Source organism: Phyllostomus discolor, chromosome 7, assembly GCF_004126475.2.
Source record: "Phyllostomus discolor isolate MPI-MPIP mPhyDis1 chromosome 7, mPhyDis1.pri.v3, whole genome shotgun sequence".
Classification (NCBI taxonomy): domain Eukaryota; kingdom Metazoa; phylum Chordata; class Mammalia; order Chiroptera; family Phyllostomidae; genus Phyllostomus; species Phyllostomus discolor.
Window position 1 is genome coordinate 70,726,810 of NC_040909.2, and position 22,660 is coordinate 70,749,469.

Below are 22,660 nucleotides of genomic sequence, written 5' to 3' on the forward strand. Positions count from 1 at the left end.
TCCCAAGAAGCTTCATAACCAACAAACCTGGCTGGCTTCAGACTAGCTCAGAGTACCAACCAACCATCATGACAGATGATAAACTTGAAGGGAAACTAGGCTGGAGCCAAAGCCTGGCTACAGTGAATATTGTTCTGTGGGTTAGCACCCTTATAACAGTGTGTCAGTATAGTCATGGCCAGCTGTCACTGTTGTTAAGCCTTGAGAGTCAATCCCACCCACTGACATGCCATCAGCAATCAAAGCTCAATTACAACAGGAGGGTACACACAAGCCACACCAGGGACACTCCTGGAGCACTCAGCTCAGGTGACCAGGTAAACTGTGCCACTGGACCTCACAAAAACCCACTACAGAAAGCCACTCTGCCAAGACTAGGAAACATAATAGATCTATGTAATAGATAGAAACAAACACAAGGCTACAACCAAAATGAGGAGACAAAGAAACATGTCCTAAATGAAAGAACAGGATACAGTTTTAGAAAAAAAACTCAGTGAAATGAAGATGAGCAATCTAACAGATACAAAGTTCGAAACACTATTTATAAGGATGTACAACTAACTTAGGGGAAGAGTAGATGAATTCAGTCAAAAGCTCAACAAATAGATAAAAAAATTAAAAATAAAAAAAATAAAATAAAGAGTATATTAGAGGGGATCAACTTCAGGTTAGATGACACAGAGGACTGAATTAGCATCTTCAAGACAAGGTAGCAGAAAACACCTAAGTGGAACAGAACAAAGAAAAAAACAATAAAATAAAAATAAGGATACTTTAAGGGGCCTCTGGTATAATGTCACATTTACCAACAACTGCATTATAGGGGTATCATAAGGAGAAAAGAGATAATAAGGGAGTAAAAACTTAGGTGAAGTATTAGGACTAAAAACTTTCCTAAGTTGATGAAAGAAATAGACATACAAGTCCAAGAAGTACAGAGAGTCCTAAACAAGATGAACCCAAAGAGGCCCAAACCAAGATACATCACAAATAAAATGCCAAAGGTTAGAAACAAAGAAAATCTTAGAAGTAGCAACAGAAAAGTGGTTAGTTATATACAAGGGAGTTCCTATAAAATTACCTCCTCATTTTTCAAAAGAAACTTTGCAGGCTAGAAGAGAGTGCATGTAATATTCAAAATGATGAAAAGCAAAGCCCTACAACCAAGGTTCCTCAGCTCAATAAGACTATCACTTAGAATTGTAGAAGAGATAATTTCTCATACAACAAAAACCTAAAGGAGTCACCACCACAGCACCACAAGAAATGTTAAAGGGATTTCTTTAAGTAGAAAAGGAAAGATCAAAAATATAAATAAAAAAAAGAAAAGAAAAAATTCTAACCCACAAAAAGGTTCCTTTCCACAAAAAGAAACAGTAAAAGTAGATGCACCAATTATAAAGCTGTATCAAGCTTAAGAGGAAACGGTAGTAAAATCAAGTGTAATTACAACAATAAGTTAAAGAATACACACAAAAACACAAAAGAGAAGTAAAAAAGTAATGACAAAACATAAGCATGAAGGAGGTAAGTGAAATTGTACTGATTTTTTAATGTGTTTGAACTTAAGTGTCCATTAACTTAAAATAGACAGTTATAAACATAGATTGGTATATATAAAATACATGGTAACCACAAACCAAAAATCTATAAGAGATATACAGGAAATAAAGAGAAAGAAAGCCAAAAATGACACTATAGAAAGTCATCAATATGAAAGAAACAAGAGCATGATAAGAACAAAGGACTATAAAAAATAATCAGAAAATGATTAATAAAACAGCAATACTACATACCTATAAAAATTAAATGTAAATGTAACTACATACTCCAAACAAAAGACATAGGGTTTGCAGGAATAAGTATACAGGACACATGGACAATAACAAGGGGTGGTGGAAATGGGAGGGAGGTGGGGAGGGCCAGAGGGGTGGACTGGTATGGGTGTAAAAGGCAGAAAACTGTACTTGAACAACAATAAAAATATATTTTTTTTAAAAAAGACAAAAAAAGACATAGGGTTAATGAGAGGAATGTCAGCATGAGAGATCCTCTTGGACTCTCCTCTTGAATTTCAACAATTTGAACAGCCATAACTCAACCAATGACTTTCTGTTCAATGCACAAACATGTCTGAGAAAGCCATGGATTGAAATATCTAAAGGTGGGCAAGTGGGAGCAAACAGGGTGGCAATAAGGGAGAAGGGTTAAGACCCGCCACAGTTGCAGCTCTGCAGCCAGGACCTCCACCCAGAGAGGGGAGGAACCTGAGCAAGGACACAGCTCGAAGGTGTAGCCATGGTTGTCAGGCAGTTGGCTCATAGAGAAGCAAAGTTACAAAGCTCTGCCACCCCATAGTCTCTCAGAGCTTGCCTCCCTTTGTCATTGGTGTCAGGCTGAGGAGCACATTATCTACAAACCCAAGAACTGATACTATAGAATCACTTTTTTCCCTGAGCAAAGGGTGAACTCTTGACTGGTCCTGAGGTTGGGGCACAGAGAAGACCCTGTGGAAGACCAAGGTCACTATGACTATGAGGACAAAACAACAGAAGATTGTTGGGTTTGCCCAGCCCACCCCACCCCCATGCATCATGGCTACACTGATGGCAGTGTCTGTGTGTGGTGAGACAGCAATGGGATTTCACAGAGATAAAAGAAAAAAAAGCAAAAAAAAATTCTTGTGATTCATTGCCACCCACTGGAAAATATTATAAAGACTTCTTCAAATTAATCTGCCAGAGAAGTGTTGCTCGTACATAGATGCCTAGATAGAGAAGAAATTTATCAACTATAATGAATAACCAAGGTAATGAGGCAGCTCAGAAAAAATAAAAATTAAAAATCTCCAGAAGAACAACATAAAGACATGGAAATGTGTGATATAAATGACAGAGAATTCAAGATTGAAGTTCTGAAAATACTCAATATCAAAACTTATAGGATGCATCAAAAGCAGTTACAAGAAGAAAGGTTATTTACAGGCCTATCCTATGAAACAAGTGAAATCCTAAGTAAATAACCTAACATCACATCCTAAAGAACTAGAAATAAAAAAAATATATAACCCAAGTCAACAGAAGAAGGGAAATAAAAATTACAGCAGAACTGAATAAAATAGAGAACAAAAGGACCCTCCAAAGAAACAATATAACAAAGAGCTGGTTCTTTAAAAGGATTAATAAAATTAACAAAGCCCTGGATAGACTTATTAAGGAAAAAAGAGAAAAGACTCATGTAAACAAAATCTGATATAAAAGGGAATAAGTTACCACAGATATCACAGATATACAAAGGATCACACTAGAATACCATGAAAGACTATATGCCACCAAATTCAATAACCTAGAAGATATGGGTATGTTCCTAGAAATATATTACTCTCTTAGATTGAATCATTAAAAACTGGTAAATTGAGATAGACCAATAAGCAGTGAGGCAATTGAAACAACCCTCAAAAACCTCCCCCAAAACAAAAGTGTAAGACCAGATGGCTTCACTAATGAATTCTACCAAATTTTAAAAGAAGGTTTGATACCTGTCCTTCTAAAATTCTTCCATAAAACTGAACAGGCAGCAATACTTCCTAACACATTTTATGAGGCCAACATAACCCTGATAATGAAACCTGGCAAGGATAACACACACACACACACACACACACACACACACAACTACAGATTAGTGTCTCTAATAAATACAGGTGCAAATATTCTAAACAAAATACTAGTAAATCAAATACAACAGTATATTTAATAATAATACATTACAATAAAGTAGGGTTCATTCCAGGGGCAGCAAGGATGGTTAAATATGTGCAAAGATCAATCAATGAAATATACCACATTAGTGATCAAAGGATAATAACCATATGATATTATCAATAGATGCAGAAAAGAATTTGATAAGATATAACATTCATTTATGATTAAAAGACTTAGCAAAATGGGTAAAGAAGGAAATACCTCAACTTAATAAAGGTTATGTATGATAAACCATCAGCCAATATCATATTCAATAGTGAAAAACAAAGCTTTTCCTTTAAAAGCAAGAATAAAACAAGGATGACCACTCACCACCATTTGTATTCAACATAGTTCTGGTAGTCTGAGCCAGAACAATCAGGCAATAGAAAGAAATAAAAAGCATCCAAATTGAAAAGGGAAAACTAAAAGTGTCACTTTTTGCAGGTGACAAGATTATGTACATAGAATACCTTAAAGACCCCACCAAAAATACTCTTGGGAACAATAAACAAATACAGTGAAGTTGCAGGATACAAAATCAACATATAAAATCCACTTCTTTCCTATGTACTAAAAATGAAACTTCAAAAAAAGAAATGAAATCAACAATTCCTTTCACAATTGCAACAAAAAAAAAACCTAGGAATAAATTTAACAAAGGATGCAAAAGACCTATATACTAAAAACTACAAAGTATTATTGAATGACATTGAAAAAGACACAAATGGAAAGATTTTCCTTTTTCATGGATTAGAAGAATCAATGTAGTTACGATGGCCATATTACATTGCCATATACAGATTTAATGCAATCCCCATCAAAATCCTGATCATTTTTAAAGAAATCAAACAAAAATTTTTATATTTATATCAAACCACAAAATACCATGAACACTCAAAGCAATCTTGAGAAAAAGAATGAAGCCAGAGGCATCACACTATCTGACTTCAAATTATGCTACAGAGCTACAACAATCAAAACAACATGGTATTGGCAGAAAAACAGACATGCAGACCAATGAAATAGAATTGAGAGACCAGAAAGATAGCCATATGTATGTGGGCAAATAATTTTTGATAAAGATAATTATTTTATCAAATAATTTTTGATAAAAAACAAAAAAATTTTGTTTTTTGAAGAAAAAAAAACTCTGTTCAAAAAATGGTTCTGGGAAAATCAGAAAGCTACATGCAAAAAAAACAAACAAACAAAGAAACTAGACTATAGTTTGTTCCCATGTACAAATATTACTTAAAATGGATATAAGACCTAAAATAAGATCTGAAACAAGGAATTACATAGAAGAAAAAATAGGTACTAAATGTATGGACCTTGGTAACAGAATTTACAAATTTGACACCAAAGGCAAGGGAAGTAAAGGCAAAAATAAATGAATGAAACCATACCAAACAAAATAGCTTCTACACAGGAAAAAAAACACCACCACCCTAACAACAAAACAAAAAGATAACCAACTGAAAGGAAGGTGATATTTGCAAAGAACAGCTCCAATAAGGGTTTAATATATAAAGAACTCATAAAATATAAAGAACTCATAAAGAACTCATATATAACTCATAAAGAACTCAAGGGTAAAATATATAAAGAACTCATAAAATTCAACAGGAAACAAAGAAACAAAGAATCCAATAAAATATGGGCAGAGGACCTGAACAGATACCTCTCCCCAAAAGACATATGAATGGCCAATAGATATATAAAAAGATGTTAAACTTCACTAGCTATTCATGAAATGCAAATCAAAAGTACAATAAGATACCACCTCACACCTGCTAGAATGGGTATTATCAACATGACAGGTAATAACAATTGTTGGCAAAGTTTTAGAGAGAAGGAACCCTCATTCACTGCTGATAGAAATATAAACTTGTACAGCCACTGTGGAAAACAGTCTTGTGGTTCCCCCCAAAATTAAGAATAGAGTTCTATATGACTCTCCTGGGAATATATGTGAAAAACTTGAAAACATTTATTCACAAAGATTTATACACCAATATGACCACTGCAGCATTATTCACTGTGGCTAAGACATGGAGACAACAAAAGCACCCTTCAATAGAGAACTGGATAAAGAAGATGTGGTGTATATATATACTGTGGAATACTACTCAGTCATAATAAAGCTAAAATACTGCCATTTACCATTTACCATTTACCATTTACCAATACTGCCATGTTGCCATTTACAACATGGATGAACCTTAACAATATTATGCTAAGCAAAATAAGCCCATCAGAAAAAGTTAAGAACCATATGATTTCACTCATATGTGGGGTATGAAACTGAAACACATAGACACTGACAACAGTATGGTGGTTACCAAAGAGAATGGGGTGGGGCAAAAATGAAGGTTAAGGGGGACAAATATATGTTGATGGAGGATGATTTGACTTTGGGTTGGTCCTATACAACACAATATACAGATCATATATCATAGAATTATATACTTGGAATTTTTATAATCCAATTAACCAATGTTACTCCAGTAAATATTTTAATCCTTTCCTGAGGGTATATTTTTATTGATTTTAGAGAGAGAGGAAGAGAGAGAAAAAAAGAACATCGATGTGAGAGGGATGTCAATCAGTTGCCCCTCATACACATCCCTACTGGGGATTGAACCTGCAACCTAGGTATGTGCCCCCACTGGGTATTGAACCTATAACATTTTTTAGTGTACAACTGAGTTAATCAGCCAGGGAACCCCAATAAATTTAATAAAAAGGACTTTAAGTGGCTAAATGGTTATAAAATAAAAGACCTATACATGTGCTGCCTACAAGAAACCCACTTCAGATCAAAAGATGTACACAGACTGTAAGGAAAAGCACAGAACAAGATATTTCATGCAAACAGAAAAAATCCTGGGGCTGAAATAATTATATCAGACAAAATAGGCTTTCAAACAAGGGTGGCAATAAGAGACAAGGAAGGGCATTTTATAATCATAAAGTGATCTATCCAACAAGAGGATGCAACTCTTGTAAATATCTATCCACCCAATGTAGAAACATCTAAATATGTAAAGCAAATACTGACATACATAAAGTAGAGATTGACACCATACAGTTGGAGTAGGGGAGCTTAATACCCCATTGACATAAATAGATAATCACACAGAAAATCAACAAGTAAATACTAACCTTAAGTTACACATTAAAAAAGATAGAGTTGATAATATTAGGATATTTCACTCAAAAGCAGTAGAATATACCTTCTTTTCAAGGCTGCATAGAACATTTTCCAAAAGGGACCATATGTTAGGCCACAGAACAAGTTCAATATATTTAAGAAGATGGAAATCATATCAAGCACTTTCTCTAATTACTATAGTATAAAACTAGAAATGAATTACAATAGAAAACTGAAAAGCACACAGGCATGTGGAGGCTGAATAACATCTTACTAAACAATGAATGGTTTAGCAATGAGATCAAGGAAGAAATCAAAAGATACTTTGAGACAAATGAAAATGAAAACACAACAACTCAAATTTTATGAGACATAGACAAAACAGTTCTAAAAGGGAAATTTGTGGCTATACTGGTCTACCTCAAGAAATAAGAAAAATCTCAAAGAAACAATCTAACCTTAAACCTAAAAGAACTACAAAATGAAAAACAGAGACCTAAATGAGTAGAAGGAAGGAAATAAACATAACAGAACTAAATGAAAGAGTCTAAAAAATAGAAAAGATCATTGAAACTATAAGCTCATTTAAAAAAAAATAAAGAAAATTGATAAACCTTTAGTCGTACTTATCATATAGAAAAGAGAGAGGGCATGAATATATACAATAAAAAGTGAAACAGAAGTGACAACCAACTCCACAGAAATACAAAAGAATATAAGGAACAATTATATGCCAACAAATTAAACAACCTAAAATAAACGGAGAAATTCCTAGAAACGAACACTCTTCCAAGGCTGAATCAGGAAGAAATTAAAAATACGGACAGAAAAATAACCACTAAAGAAATTTATTAGTAGTCAAAAAACTCTTACCAAACAAAAGCCCTAGACCAAGAGGAGATCCAAGATGGCTATAGAGTGGCTCAATCCATCCACTTGTTCCCAGAGATGGGCCAGTCTTGCAGCTAAACCACAGAGCAATCCACTCAAAAATCCAGCTGAGAGTAAGTGAGAGTATGTGTGAGTGAGTGTGGTGTACGTGGACAAGTGTGGGGCATGTGCATGAGTGGGCAAGAGCCTGAATACCTGCAGGGCACTAGGGAGCAGGCACCCTGGCTCTCCTAGTGGAGCAGCTGCCACTGCTACTGCCCAACCCAGCACTTCTGCTGGTGCAGATTGGGGGTGGGAGCCATTTTGAGGAATTTAAAGTATCCTCCTTGGGAAGAAGCCTCCAGAGTGCCTGCACCTCAGTGACCAGATATGTCTCTGTGCCCTCCACCCTGGTAGGGCTGTGCACCCCACCACTGTCAGGAATCAGGATTTGGAGAATGCAGCATTTACTGTGGAAGGGACTATAGCCTCCCTGACCCCAGTTGCCACAGGACCCACGAGTGGGACAGAATCTAGGGAAGCTACAGTTCATCTCAGGAGACGTGAGCTCTGGGGATGGAGAAAGAGACAGCCAGAGCAGTGCTGCTTAACAAAATAGTGTGATAGGAGCAGGCCCACCCAGAGGCTGAGAATTACTGGAGGAAGTGTGAGGATACCCCACCCCCACCCTGTGTTATAGTATCACTGTTATACTATCATTGATACTATAGTATTGTATCATATCACAGTGCCATCTGGGCAGCAATCCAGAGAGAAGCTTGGATGGAGCTGGAAAGCATTATGCTAAGCAAAACAAGCCAGGCAGTGAAAGACAAATACAATATGATCTCACCTTTAACAGGAACCTAAACAACAAAACAAAGAAACAAGCAAAATATAACCAAAGACACTGAAATAGAGGACAGGCTGACAGTGACCAGAGGGGAGAGAAGAGGGAATTTCAGGGGAGAATGGGAAGGGTTTACAGGAACAAATTTAAAGGACACATGGACAAAAACTAGGGGGAGGGTGGTAATGGGATGGAAGTGGGGAGGGTTGGATGGGTGGGCTGGAATGGGAGTCAAAGGGAGAAAACTGTACTTGAACAATGATTAAAATAAAAAAAATAAAAATAAATTAAATTAAAAAAAAAGAGAGAGGGAAGCTTTATTTAAAACTGTCAGAGGCTCTGGCAGGCTGTGACCAGCCTTGACCGAGAGAGACTTTGTGCTTTTTGAGAAAGGAGAGCATGTGGAGAACAGGCCCCGAGGGCTTGGTGCTGCAGTGAGGGGGCTGTACACCCAGCTTCCGTGCTTAGACAGAGCTGCTGTCTGCATCAAGCGGGAAAGAGCTGCCCCTTTAAATAGATTGGCCCCTCAGTGGAAATGGACAGCTAATTCGCCAGAAACCATACATTGTTAGAAGGATCTGCAACAGACCTAGACATGTGGTGAGGGGTCAGGGAAACACTCCTATCATCTTCCCTGAAAACTGAATAGCACACCCACCCCTGGGGGGATGATCTAGGGTTCCACCCTCCTAATCACACCAGAGGCCCCATCTGGGGATAGGTGGATAAGGTACTGGCAGTCTTCTTGGGTCTTAATGACCTGCTCCTGGGCCCTGAGCTAATGGAAAGCCAGTGGGGCAGAACAGTGGGGACCAGACAGATCTGAAGGAGACAGCCACAGACTGTGGATTATTTGTATCTCAAAAAGACTGCCTAGGGCCAGACTAGGACACTCTCTGACCTTACCAAGGGCAGATCCAGAAAAAGAAGACAATGGTAAACTCTGGATTCTACAGAGATGAATTTCACCATCACCTTCTCCATGATTTGTGTTATTTTCTCTCCTGCATAGCTTTTTAATGTTCATTTGTCTTCAAGTTTGTGCCTATTATTTCATTAGATTTTTTATTTTAGTTTATTTCAAACCTCATATTTTGCTCTTCCCTTCTGTTATTCCATTTTACTTTCTTCCTTTCTCTTCTTATTTTTGTTTTAATTTTTTTCTCTGTCTACAACTTATTTCTATTCTGCACTCTTACTATTTCTCCTCTCTCCAGCCTCCTAAAACCATTTTTCTTGTGTTTAGTCACCTCACATTTTTCTACACTGTTAAAATACCCTTATTCTCTCTCTACCTTTACCAATTTTTGTTCATTGGTTGTTGATATGGTGGTATTTTTTGCATTTCTCCAATTTTATTTCTAGACCATCACTATTTTTGTATTTCAAATCTCAGATTTTACAATTCCCCTCTTTTATTCCATTTGCCTTTCTCCTACCCTTTCTTTTTTTGTCACCAATTTTAGTTTTTCCTTTCCTTAGCTTAGTTTTCATACCTCACTATTAGTATTTCTTTTTCCTCTTTCCTCTCAAAATCACTATTCTTTCCTCTAGACATCTCATAAACTTTCTTTTTTCCTTCTTATTCCCATTCCACTGGTATTAATCTTTGCTCATTTGTTGATATTGCTCAGGTGCATCATTTTCTCTAATTTGGTTCCTAATTTTTTTACTGTTAAAATTTCTTAAAAATCTCATACTATACTCTTCACTTTACTTACTCCATTTCACCTTCTTCTACCTCTCTTTGAAAAATTACAATGTAATCCAGCCCTGGCTGGCATAGCTCAGTGGATTGAGTGTGGGCTGTAAACCACACATCACAGGTTGGATTCCTAGTCAGGACACATGCCTAGGCTGCAGGCCATGGCCCCCAGCAACCAGACATTGATGTATTGATGTTTCTCTCTCTCTCTCTCTCTCTCTCTCTCTCTCTCTCTCTCTCTCTCTTCCCCCTTCCCTCTCTAAAAATAAAAAATAAAATCTTTAAAAAATTACAATGTTATCCTATTTTCTTTCACCTTGTTTCTATCTCCTACTTTTATTATTTCTCTACCCTCTACCCTCTCAAAATCACTTGTCTTTCAATTAGTCATCTCATATTAATCTTTCCTTTCTTATAATAGTCATAATCTCCTTACAACTTTATTAATATTTGCTTATTTGCTGTTCATAGTGTGGTTGTGGGTGAGGTGATAGCTGCAGATGTGACTTTTGTTTCCTGGTTTGTTTTGTTTTATTCTGGTAGCACCTGTACAACAGCATATAAGACATGGTAGGCAGTGTGACTCTCAATCAGTCAATCAGAGGGAAGAACCCAACAAAGAATGACCCAACATCAACCAAAACCCAATTACAACAAGAAATACCACATAAACTGCATAAAGGGCATCCCAAGAGCATCAAGTTATGGAGATCAATGAGACTGCAACACTGAGTCCCCCAGGTCTCCTACCACAGAAGATATTACCATGAAGACAAAGAGTCAAAGCAAATCAATCCAATATGCAGACACACACAAGAAGAGTTACTTAAAACTGGGAGACAAGGAAACAACCCCCAATCAAAAAGAATGGAGGAATCCTCAGAAAGAATGTTAAGTGAGCCCTGGCTCGTGTAGCTCAGTGGATTGAGTGCGGGCTGTGAACCAAAGTATTGCAGGTTCGATTCCCAGTCAGGGCACATACCTGGGTTGCAGGCCACAGCCCCCAGCAATCACACATTGATGTTTCTCTCTCTCTTTCTCCCTCCCTTCCCTCTCTAAAAAATAAATAAATAAAATCTTTTTTTAAAAAAGAATGTTAAGTGAAATTGAGGGAACAGTCTATCAGACATTCAATTCAAAATAGTGGTTACAAGGATGCTCAAGGAACTCAATGAGAACTACAAGGAACTCTATGGAAGCTATAAGGTACTTACTGGGAACTACAACATCATGAAGAAGGACACAAAAGCTATCAATAAGAAGCAAGGGAAAATGAAGAATGCAATACCTGAAATGAACTATACACTAGGAATTAAAATCAGATTAAATGAAGCAGAGGATCAAATCAGTGAGCTGGAGGACAAGGTAGAAGAAACTCTCAGACACACCAACAAAATGAAAAAAGGACTTAAAAAGAGCAAAGATAGTTTAAGGGACAAGCAGGACAACTTTAAATGTAATAATATTCATGTCATGGGGATACCAGAAGGAGAAGATGAGAGCAAGTGATAGAAAACCTGTTTAAAAAAGTAACAGAAAACTTACCTAACTTGATGAGGGAAGAACCACAGATGTCCAGGAAGCAGAGAGGGTCTGAATCAAGATGAAGCCAAAGAGGTCCACTCCAAGACACATCATAATTAAAATGCCAAAATTTAAAGACAAAGAGTAAATCTTAAAGGCAGCAAGGTAGAAACAGCTGATGACATACAAGGGAGCTCTGATCTGGCTATCAGCTGATTTCTCCACAGAAACACTAAAAGCCAGGAGTGAATGGCAAGAGGTATTCCAAGTAATGAAAAACCAAGTCCTGCAACCAACACTACTCTATCCAGCTACTCTATCAAGACTACTCATTTAAAATGGAAGGAAAATAAAGAACTTCCCAGACAAAAAAGGCTGAAAGAGTACATCCCTACCAAACCAGCACTGCAAGAGATGTTAAAGGGACTGCTTTAAGAAGATTAAGAAAAAGAGAGAGAGGAACACAGGCACAAAAGAAAAAAATGGCAATGAATAAGTTCCTATCACTAATAACCTAGTGTAAATGGTTTAATGTTCCAACCAAAGATATAGGCTAGCTGAATGGATAATAAAATAAGACCCACCTGTCTATAAGAGACCAACTTCAGAACAAAAGATCTACATAGACTAAAAGTAAAGGGATAGTTAAAAAATATTCCAAGCAAACAGACATGAGAAAAAAAGCTGGGGTAGCAATACTTATATTAGACAAAATAGACTTCATAAGAAAGGCCATAAAAAGGGACAAACTAGGTCACTACTCAATACCTAAGAGAATAGTCGATCAAGAAGATATAACCCTTGTAAACATATATGAACCCAACATAGGAGCACCTAAATAGACATGGCCCAGCACAAATAATGCCCCTCTTTATTACAAAAGTGTGTATTACAAAATCATAAGTATAGAATTCTGTAATATAAAAATATCACACTCAAGCATACCATATGACAATTTAGGTGAAATGTTTAAATTAAAACTATAAGTTATTATACACACATTACCCTACCAACCACACTCAGCAGGCATTACTTCTGCTGGACCCTGTATAAAGAAAATCTTGGAGGACTTCAAAAAAGATATTGACAGAAATACACTCATCATAGGGGATTTTAATACCCCATTGTCAACAATGGACAGATTTTCCAAGCAAAGAATCAGCAAGGATATTGTGGCACTGAACAACATTTCAGGGGTATCCAACCCATGGCCCATGAACTGCATGCAGCCCAGGATAGAAGTGAATGCAGCCCAACACAAAATCATGAATTTACTTAAAATATGATGAGATTTTTTTATGATTACATGTCATAATATATTTAATGTATCACAATGTATTTAATATGTAACCCAAAACAACTCCTCTTCTTCCAGTATGGTACAGAGACACCAAATATTGGATACCCCTGCTCTAGATCAAACAGACTTAACTGATATTTACAGAACCTTCCACCCCAAAGAAACAAAATGTACATTCTTTTCAAATGCACAGAAACATTTTCAAAGGTAGGACACATGGTAGGATACAAAAAAAGCCTTAGCAACTCAAAAAAATTGAAATCATCATTAAGTATTTTCTTGGGTTACAATGGCTTGAAACTAGAAACTAACCACAAGGAAAAATCTCAAAAACATTCAATACATGGAGACTAAATAACATGTTATTAAGTAATGAATGGGCTAACAATGAGATCAAAGAAGAAATCAAAAAGTATTTGGAAACAAGTGAACATGAACACACAACAGCTCCAAACCAATGGGACACAGTGAAGGCAGTGCTGAGAGGGAATTCATAGCAATACACGCCTACCTAAAGATATAGGAAAATCTGAAATAAACCACCTAACCCTACACCTACAAGAACTAGAAGAACAACAACAAAACCCAGAGCAAGTAGAAGGAAGGACAATATCAAGATCAGGGCAGAATCAAATGATATAAAGAATAAAAAATAAATAAAAGGTTCAATAAACCCAGGAGCTGGTTCTTTGAAATGATAAACAAAGTTGACAAGCCTCTAACCAGACTCATCAAGAAAAAAAGAGAGAGGATCCAAATAAATAAATTCAGAAATGAAAAAGAAGTCACAACCAATACCACAGAAATATACAAGATTGTAAGAAATTACTGTGAACAACTATATGCCAAGAAATTGAAAAATCTGCGTGAAATTTCTAGAGACATACAACCTTCCAAAACTGAATCAAGAAGAAGCAGAAAGCCTGAATACACTCATAACAACTAGTGAAATTGAAGCAGTAATCGAAAAAATATAGGTACACAAAAGCCCTGGAATGGATGGCTTCACAGGTGAATTTCACCAAACACTTAAAGTAAAACGAACTCCCATACTTCTCAGACAATTCCAAAAATTCCAATAAGATGGAAGACTCCCAAACTCTTTTTATGAAGCTAGTGTCATCCTAACCCCAAAACCAGGTAAAGACACAACAAAGAAGGCAAACTTCAGGCCAATATTGCTGATGAACATAGATGCTAAAATCCTCAACAAAATATTGGCAATCCAGATCCAGCAATATATTAAAGAGATTAGATACCATGATCAAGTGGGATTCATCCCAGGGATGCAAGGATGGTACAACATTCATAAATCAATAAACATAATGTACCATATAAAGAAATAAAAGATAAAAATAACACGATAATATCAATACATGCTGAAAAAGCATTTGGGAAAGTCCAGCACCCATTTATGATAAAACATTCAATAAGGTGGGAATAGAGGGAGCATCCCTTAATATGATAAAGGCCATATAAGAAACCTACAGCCAACATCATACTCAACAAGGAAAAAGAAAAGGTTTTCCCCTTAAGATTAGGAACAATACAAGGTTGTCCACTTTCACCACTTTTATTCAACATAGTATTGGAAGTTCTAGCCACAGTGATCCAACAAGAAGAATAAATTAAAGGCATCCAAATTGGGAAGTAGGAAGTAAAACTGTCAGTATTTGCAGATGATATGATAGTGTTCATAGAAAACCTATAGTCTCCACCAAAAAAACTACTTGACCTAATAAGTGAATTTGTCAAACCAGTGGGACACAAAGTCAATATTCAGAAATTTAAGGCATCTTTGTACACCAACAATGAAATATTAGAAATAGAAACTAGGAAAAAAGTCCCACTTATTATAGCAACAAGAAAAATAAAGTAACTAAGGATAAACTTAACCAAGAAGGCAAGAGACCTGTGCCAGCAAATTACAGAACACTGAAGAAAGAAATTAAGGAAGACACAAAAAATGGAAGCATATACCATGTGCATAGATTGGAAGAACTGACATCATCAAAATATGCATACTACCCAAACCAATCTATAGATTCAATGCAATCCCTATTAAACTATCAATGGCATATTTTACAGATCTAGAACAAATATTTCAAATATTTATATGAAATGAAAAATGACCTTGAATAGCCTCAGCAATCTTGAGAAAGAAGAACAAAGTAGGAGGGATCACAATACCTGATATCAAACTATACTAGAAGGCCAGTACAATTAAAACAGTCTGATACTGGTATGAGAACAGATGCATAGATCAATGGAACACAATAAAGAACTCAGAAATAAACCCATGTCTTTATCATCAATTAATATTTGACAAAGGGGGCAGCAGCATAGAATGGAGTAAAAATAGCATCTTAGATAAATGGTGTTGGGATATCTGGACAAGTACCTGCAAAAAAAAAAATGAAACTAGACCACCAGCTTACACCATACAACAGGATAAACTCAAGATGGATAAAAGACTTAAATATAAATTGTGGCACCATAATGTCCTAGAAGAAAACATAGGCAGTAAAATTTCAGATATCTCATGGAGCAATATTATTGTCAATATATCTCCTAGGGCAAGGGAAATAAAGAAAAAATAAACAAATGGGACTACATCAAATTAAAGAGTTCCTGTACAGTTAAAGAAACCAACATCACAATGAAAAGAGAACCCACCATATGGGAAAATATATCAGCCAATGATACCTCAGACAAGAGTTTGATCTCCAAAATATATAAGGAAGTCATATGACTGAACACAAAGGTAAACACTCCAATTTAAAAAATGGGCAAAGGACCTAAATAGACACTGAACTATAAGACACTGACAAAAGAAATTCTTGAATACACAAATAAATGGAAATATATATTATGCTCATGGATAAAAAGAATTAAAATTGTTAGAATGTCCTAACTACTGAAAGCAATCTACAAATTTAATGAATCCTTATCAAAATACCAATGCCTTTTTCACAGTACTAGGACAAATAATCCTAAAATTTATATTTATAAGGAAACATAAAACACCCCAAAGAGCCAAAAGTAATCTTCAGAAAGAACAACAGGTATCATGTTGGAGGATATCACACTATATTACAAGGCAATAGTAGTCAAAGTCACATGGTACAGATATAAAAACAGACACATAGTCAATGGAAAAGAAGGCCCAGAAATAAACTCATGCATATATGGTCAATTAATGTATGACAAATGAGGCAAGAACATACAATAGGGTAAAGATAGTCAGGTCAAAAAATGGTGTTGGAAAAACTAAACAGACACATGCAAAAGAATGAAGCTGGATCACTTTCTTACACCATAACCAAGAATAAACTCAAAATGGATTAAAGATTTAAATGTAAAATTCGAAATTATAAAACTTCTAGAGGAAAAGTGGTAATAAACTGTCTGACATTGCTCCAAGTTATATGTTTTTGGATATGTCTCCTCAAGCAAGAAAAACAAAAGAGAAATAAACAAATGGGACTACATCACTTTAAAAAGTTTGCATAGTGAAAGAAATCAACAAAACAAAAAGAAAACCTGCTGAATGGGAGATGTTTGCCAGTGATACATTCAATAAGGGGCTAATATCCCAAATATATAAAAAACTCATACAGCTTAACACCAAAAAACAAACAATCCAGGAAAAAAGGAGAAAAAAAAACTCATAGAGAAGGACAACAGTATAAGGATTGCTGAAGGAAGGGTGTAGGGTGGATGTGGAGGAGTGTAAATGGGGGATAAATGCTGGTGGATGGACACTTGATTTGGCGTAGTGAACATACAATGCAGTGTACAGATGATATATTGTAGAATTGTGCACCTGAAACCTGTTTAATTTTGTTAACCAGTGTCATCCCAACAAATTCCACAAATAAAAAGAAAACCAACTGGCACAATCATTTAAACCTTTTTAAAAATTAAAATAAAAAAAAATAGGCAAAGGAACTTAATAGAAACTTCTCCAAAGAGACATATAGAAGGCCAATAGACATATGAAAAGATGCTCAATGTCACTAATCATCAGAGAAATGAAAATTAAAACCACATTGCAATAGCATCTCACACCTGTCAGAATGACTATCATTTATAAATCAACAAACAACAGATATTACCAGGATTTGACTAAAAGGGAACCCTCATGCACTGTTGGTGGAACTGCAGACTGGTGCAGTCATTATGGAAAACAGTATGGAGTTTCCTCAAAAAATTAAAAATAGAAGTACCTTATGACCCAGCATACCTTATGACCCAGCAATTCCGCTTCTGGGTATATATCAGAAGAACCCAAAATAGTAATTCAAAAAGATATATGCATTTCAATGTTCACTGCAGCATTATTTACAATAGCCAAGATATGCAAGCTACGTAGGCATCCATCAATAGACAAATGAACAAGGAAGATGTGGTACATATACTTAATGGGATATTACTCAACCATAAAAAAGAATGAAATCTTGTCATTTGTGACAACATGGATGGACCTAGAGAGAATTATGCTAAGTGAAACATGTCAGATAGGGAAAGGGAAATTTCACTTATTAGTGGAATCTAAAAAACAAAATAAATGAACAAACAAAACAGAAACAAACTCATAGATAAAAAGAATAATTTGATTGTTGCCAGATGAGGGGAGCTTGGAAGTGTGAGTGAAGAAGGTGAAGGGATTAAGAAGCAAAAATTGCCAGTATTAAGTGAAATATTTAACTGGTATAAAGACTGTAGTAAATAAAATAAGATAAAAAAATCCATCTAAAGGCTATTAATATTTTCAAATATTGCTATTAAATTTATAGCTTCTTGATTACAGATTCTTATTTTAAAACATAAGAAAATGCTAGATGATAAGGTTTTAAATAAAGAGATAAATTATATAAAATAAAGTGAGAAATGATCAATAAATTTAAAATGTCATTATAAAACTTAAACTGACAACTGGGTAAGCAGCAGTAAGACCATGGTAAAACAGTAGTGATTTGACTTTAATATATGTAAGAGCACTGAATTTATTTTTGTTTCTAAGTAGTCACATAGGAAAGCCATTTCAGAAGCTAGACTATATTTTCTAATTAGAACAAAGGGGCTGAACTTGGGTAAAAACACTTATCCAATGCATGAGACAATTACCAACATTAGTGGTTGCAATAACATGAGGATCAGATTAAGAATAATAAAAATGAAAGAAAAGACAAAAGACAGTACAATGGCTTAATTCAGAAAGAGTCAAGGGAGCCTTTTCAATACCAGCCCTAACCTGAACTGTGTTGGGGGAAGACTGGAAATGCTAATAAAGATTATGATTAAAGGTGGGTTGTGGTTATAAATTGCTTTTTTAATGGTGATGATAGTAGCTGACATAGAGTATAATAATAAGATTAGAATGTCAGTATTGATTTTTATTAGTGTCATGAACAATATAGAGTATATTTAAATCAGCTTCTTTTGGGTTAGTATTTTTGTAAGTGGTATCTCTAGAAGCAATAACATGCCCAATGCATTATAAAAAGAAAATGAAATAAAGTTGCCAATGTTCTTTACAAAATAGCCATAACTTTTATATGAGGAAAATATACCACATTGACTAAGATAGTCAAATTTCAGGCACAAAACAAATTCTGGGTTTTAGATCACAACAAATCTGAAGAAAAAATTGGAGGAGTAATCATAGCAAATGAAGTTGTACAAAATTAAAAACATTGAAAATATAACCTTACATATAAAATTAGAACTTAAAAAAGATTTATTAATGCATAAATGATAAATAGGGTCTCTATCTGGGTCAATTTAAACATTTAAGAAACAACTTGGGACCTACTGAGCGTAAGCAAAATCATTCTGTTGAAAATAAGCAATTATTAATTTAATAATAATCAATAATTTTTATAAACTGATTCTTATTAAAGAAAAATAGGTGAATTAATTTTGTTTATAAATTTTCCCAGCAATTATCACTAGCTTTCTGAGTTGGTCTAATGAAAAATTAGGTAAAACTAAAGAACTGATAAAAAATAATTTTTAGGTAATCAGAAGAACAAGAAGCATCACTATTTTTATTTTTATATTTTAAATATTTATTTATTTATTTGTAGAGAGAGGGGGAGGGAGAGAGAGAGAGAGAGAAACATCAATGTGTGGTTGCCTCTGGCACACACTGTACTTGAGGACCTGGCCTGCAACCCAGGCGTGTACTCTGACTGGGAATTGAACTGGCGACCCATTGTTCCACAGTGCAGTGCTCAATCCACTGAGCCATGCCAGCCAGGGCACATTACTATTTTTAATTAAAAATATTTTTGTTTGAATGTCAGAAAACTAAGCTTTGAAAAACATACCATAATTTTAAAACCCACCTGCTGAGGAAATGAACAATGAACAACATTTTATTTTTTATTTTATTTTTATTTTTAAAAATAGAAACTAAGAAATCAATGCCATTTACTAGTGCAACAACAAAAAACGATAAGGTACCTAAGAATAAATTCAGTCAAGGAGGTAAAAGACCTATATTCAGAAAACTATAGGCCACTGAAGAAAGAAGTTGAGGAAGATACAAGTAAGTGGAAGTATATACATTGTTCATGGATTGGAAGAATTAACATGATTAAAATGTCCATTCTACCCAAAGCAATCTATATACATTCAAAGCCATTCCTATTAAAATACCAATGGAATATTTCACAGAACTAGAATAAATATTCCAAAAATTTATATGGAACCTAAAAAGACCCTAATAGCCTCAGCAATCTTGCAAAAGAAGAATAAAACTGGGTGTATCACAAATTCTGATATTGAACTATACTCTATGGCCACTGTAATAAAAACAGCCTGGTACTGGCATAAGAACAGATATATAGATCAGTGGAACAGAACAGAGAGCCCAGGAATACATCCATGCCTGTATGATGAACTGATATTTGACAAAGGTGGCAAGTGCATACAGTGGAGCAAAGACAGTCTCTTCAGTACATGTTGGGAAAACTGGACTGGCACATACAAAAACATGAAACTAGAGAACCAGCTCACACCATACACAAGAATAAACTTAAAATGTATAAAGTACTTAAATGTAAGTTGTGAAACAATAATAATCCTAGAAGAAAACACAGGTAGTCAAATCTCAGATATGTAACATAGCAATATTTTTGCTGATGTATCTCCTAAGGCATTGGAAACAAAGGAGAAAATAAACAAATGGGACTACATCAAATTAAAAGTCTGCAAAGCTAAAGAAACCATCAACGTGATGAATAGGAAACCTAATTTATGGAAGAACATTTTCACCAATGATATATCTGATAAGGGTTTAATCTTCAAAATATACAAAGAAGTAATGCAACTCAATGTCAGGCAGACAACCAACCCAATGGGAAAAAGACTTGAATAGACACTTCTCCAAAGATGACATGTAGAGGGCCCATAGACATATAAAAAAATGCTGAACATCATTAACCATCAGAGAAATGCAAATTAAAACCTCAATGAGCTATCACCTTACACGTGTCAGAATGGCTACCATCAATAAATCAATAAACAATATGTTGGCAAGGATGTGGAGAAAAGGAAACCGTAGTGCACTGTTGGTGGGAATGCATTCTGGTACAGCCACTGTGGAAAACAATATGGAGTATCCTTAAAAAATTAAAAACAGAACTTTCTTTTGATCCAGTGATTCCACTTCTGGAAATATGCCCAAAGGATTCTAAAACACCAATACAATATATATATACACCCCTATATTTATAGCAGCACTATTTACAATAGCTAAGATTTGGAAACAGACTCAGTGTCCATCAAGAAATCAGTGGATAGAAAACCTTTGGTACATTTACACAATGGAATACTACATAGCAGTAAAAAAGAAAAATTCTTACATTTTGCAACAGCATGGATGGACCTGAAGAAAATTATGCTAAGTGAGTTAAGTCAGACAGTGAGAGAAAAATACCACCCAATCTCACTTATATGTTGAACAAAATAGTAACAGAAGCTTAGATATATAAAACAGACTGACAGCCATTGCAGAAGAGTGGGGGGGATCAAAGATGGCGAAGTGATTAACCAAAGAACATCTATGTATGACTCATGGACACAGACAATAATATGAGGACTCACTTGGGGAGGGGAGAAAGGAGGGCTGGATGGAGGTGTGGAAGGAGAGAAAAACCAAGAACAATTGTAGCTGCATAAACAAAATATAAAAATAAAAAAGCATTTTTTAAATTTATATTCTAGGCAGTTATTATTCATTGTGCATGACAGAAAACATAGCTTGGTGATTGAGAAGCTGGACTTTGAGTCAGAAATCTGGATAGTGGTGAACTATCAGTGGTGAAACTGATAGTTTCACCAGTGGTGGAACCTTGGGCTATTTATGTAAGCTATTTAGTTTCACTTTCTTCATCTGAAAATTGGAACTCTCACATATTTTTTCCTTATAATGTTATTGTGAAGGTTAAATGAGAGTGATATACAATGCTCAAGAGTGTCTGGCATATGATAAAACCTCAATAAAAATTAGTTTTATTAATGCTAATAAAGTAAATAATAATTTCTATTTGTCCAGGAAACTTCTTAAACATGTGTTTCCCACTTAGTTGCTTCTCTCTGCTAATTCTTTACTTTTTCCTCTATGAATTGCATATTTCTCCCCAGGCCAAAGCACACAATCATTCATTCAATATTCTATTTTCTTTTCCAAGTTATTTTACAAGACACATCACTCAAAGGGCCTTCCCCTTCCCCTCTGTTTGATTCCCTACAAAGAAAAACTCCGACTAAAACCACAATCACTTCAGCAGGTGAGAGGGTCAGAGTCCCTGGGTACCCTGTTTCTGTTGCAGACCATGAGGAAACCATTCCTTGCAATGGCAAACATCTCACCCATTTTGAGCCTTTAATAATTTAACCTTCTTTTGATCATTCTATAGGGGACATAAAGTCTCCAAACAGATAGGAATTTTAAATGAGAACAGATTTTAAAAGCAAGAACTGAAGTGAGCCCAACAATTCAATCTTTTAATCCTGTCTCAATCTGGGGTATACTATATGTTCTGCTGTTATTGAATAGTTTAAAATGCAAAATTCCCAATGATGAAATTGATTATGGAGGCAGGGCCATGGATTTCCTACTAAAATATTTCCACGGATAAGAGCATCAGCATGAAAGCTTGTACTCAATTCTGATAGATACGTGTTCTGCTAAACAGGTGAAACAAAACTGACAGGATGAATCATAGGACACGGAAGTAAATAATGTCTTGCTTCAGAACATCACAGAGCACAGTTGCCTAGAAAATAACTATGTCAATTGTTAATGCACACACTATAAATTTCAATGTGTATCGGACATGGTTATACATCCTTCAGCTTTAAAACATTTCCCTGAGGAGCACATACAGACCATTGTCATTTTAGTTAGTGGGTGTGGGACTTTCTGGGATTACAATAGTAAATAGAGAAGAGACTAGATACTTATCTTCCTCCTGACATAATTTTGCTAAAAATA

The 22,660-nt window shown here is 35.3% G+C and overlaps 1 protein-coding gene across 1 annotated transcript in view; it reads right to left on the reverse strand.

Annotated features, from left to right (window-relative positions):
- The window catches only part of LOC114501716 (suppression of tumorigenicity 18 protein), a 156,444-nt gene that overhangs the window by 92,107 nt on the left and 41,677 nt on the right, over window positions 1-22,660 (reverse strand). The gene's annotated exons all lie outside the window — the stretch shown is intronic.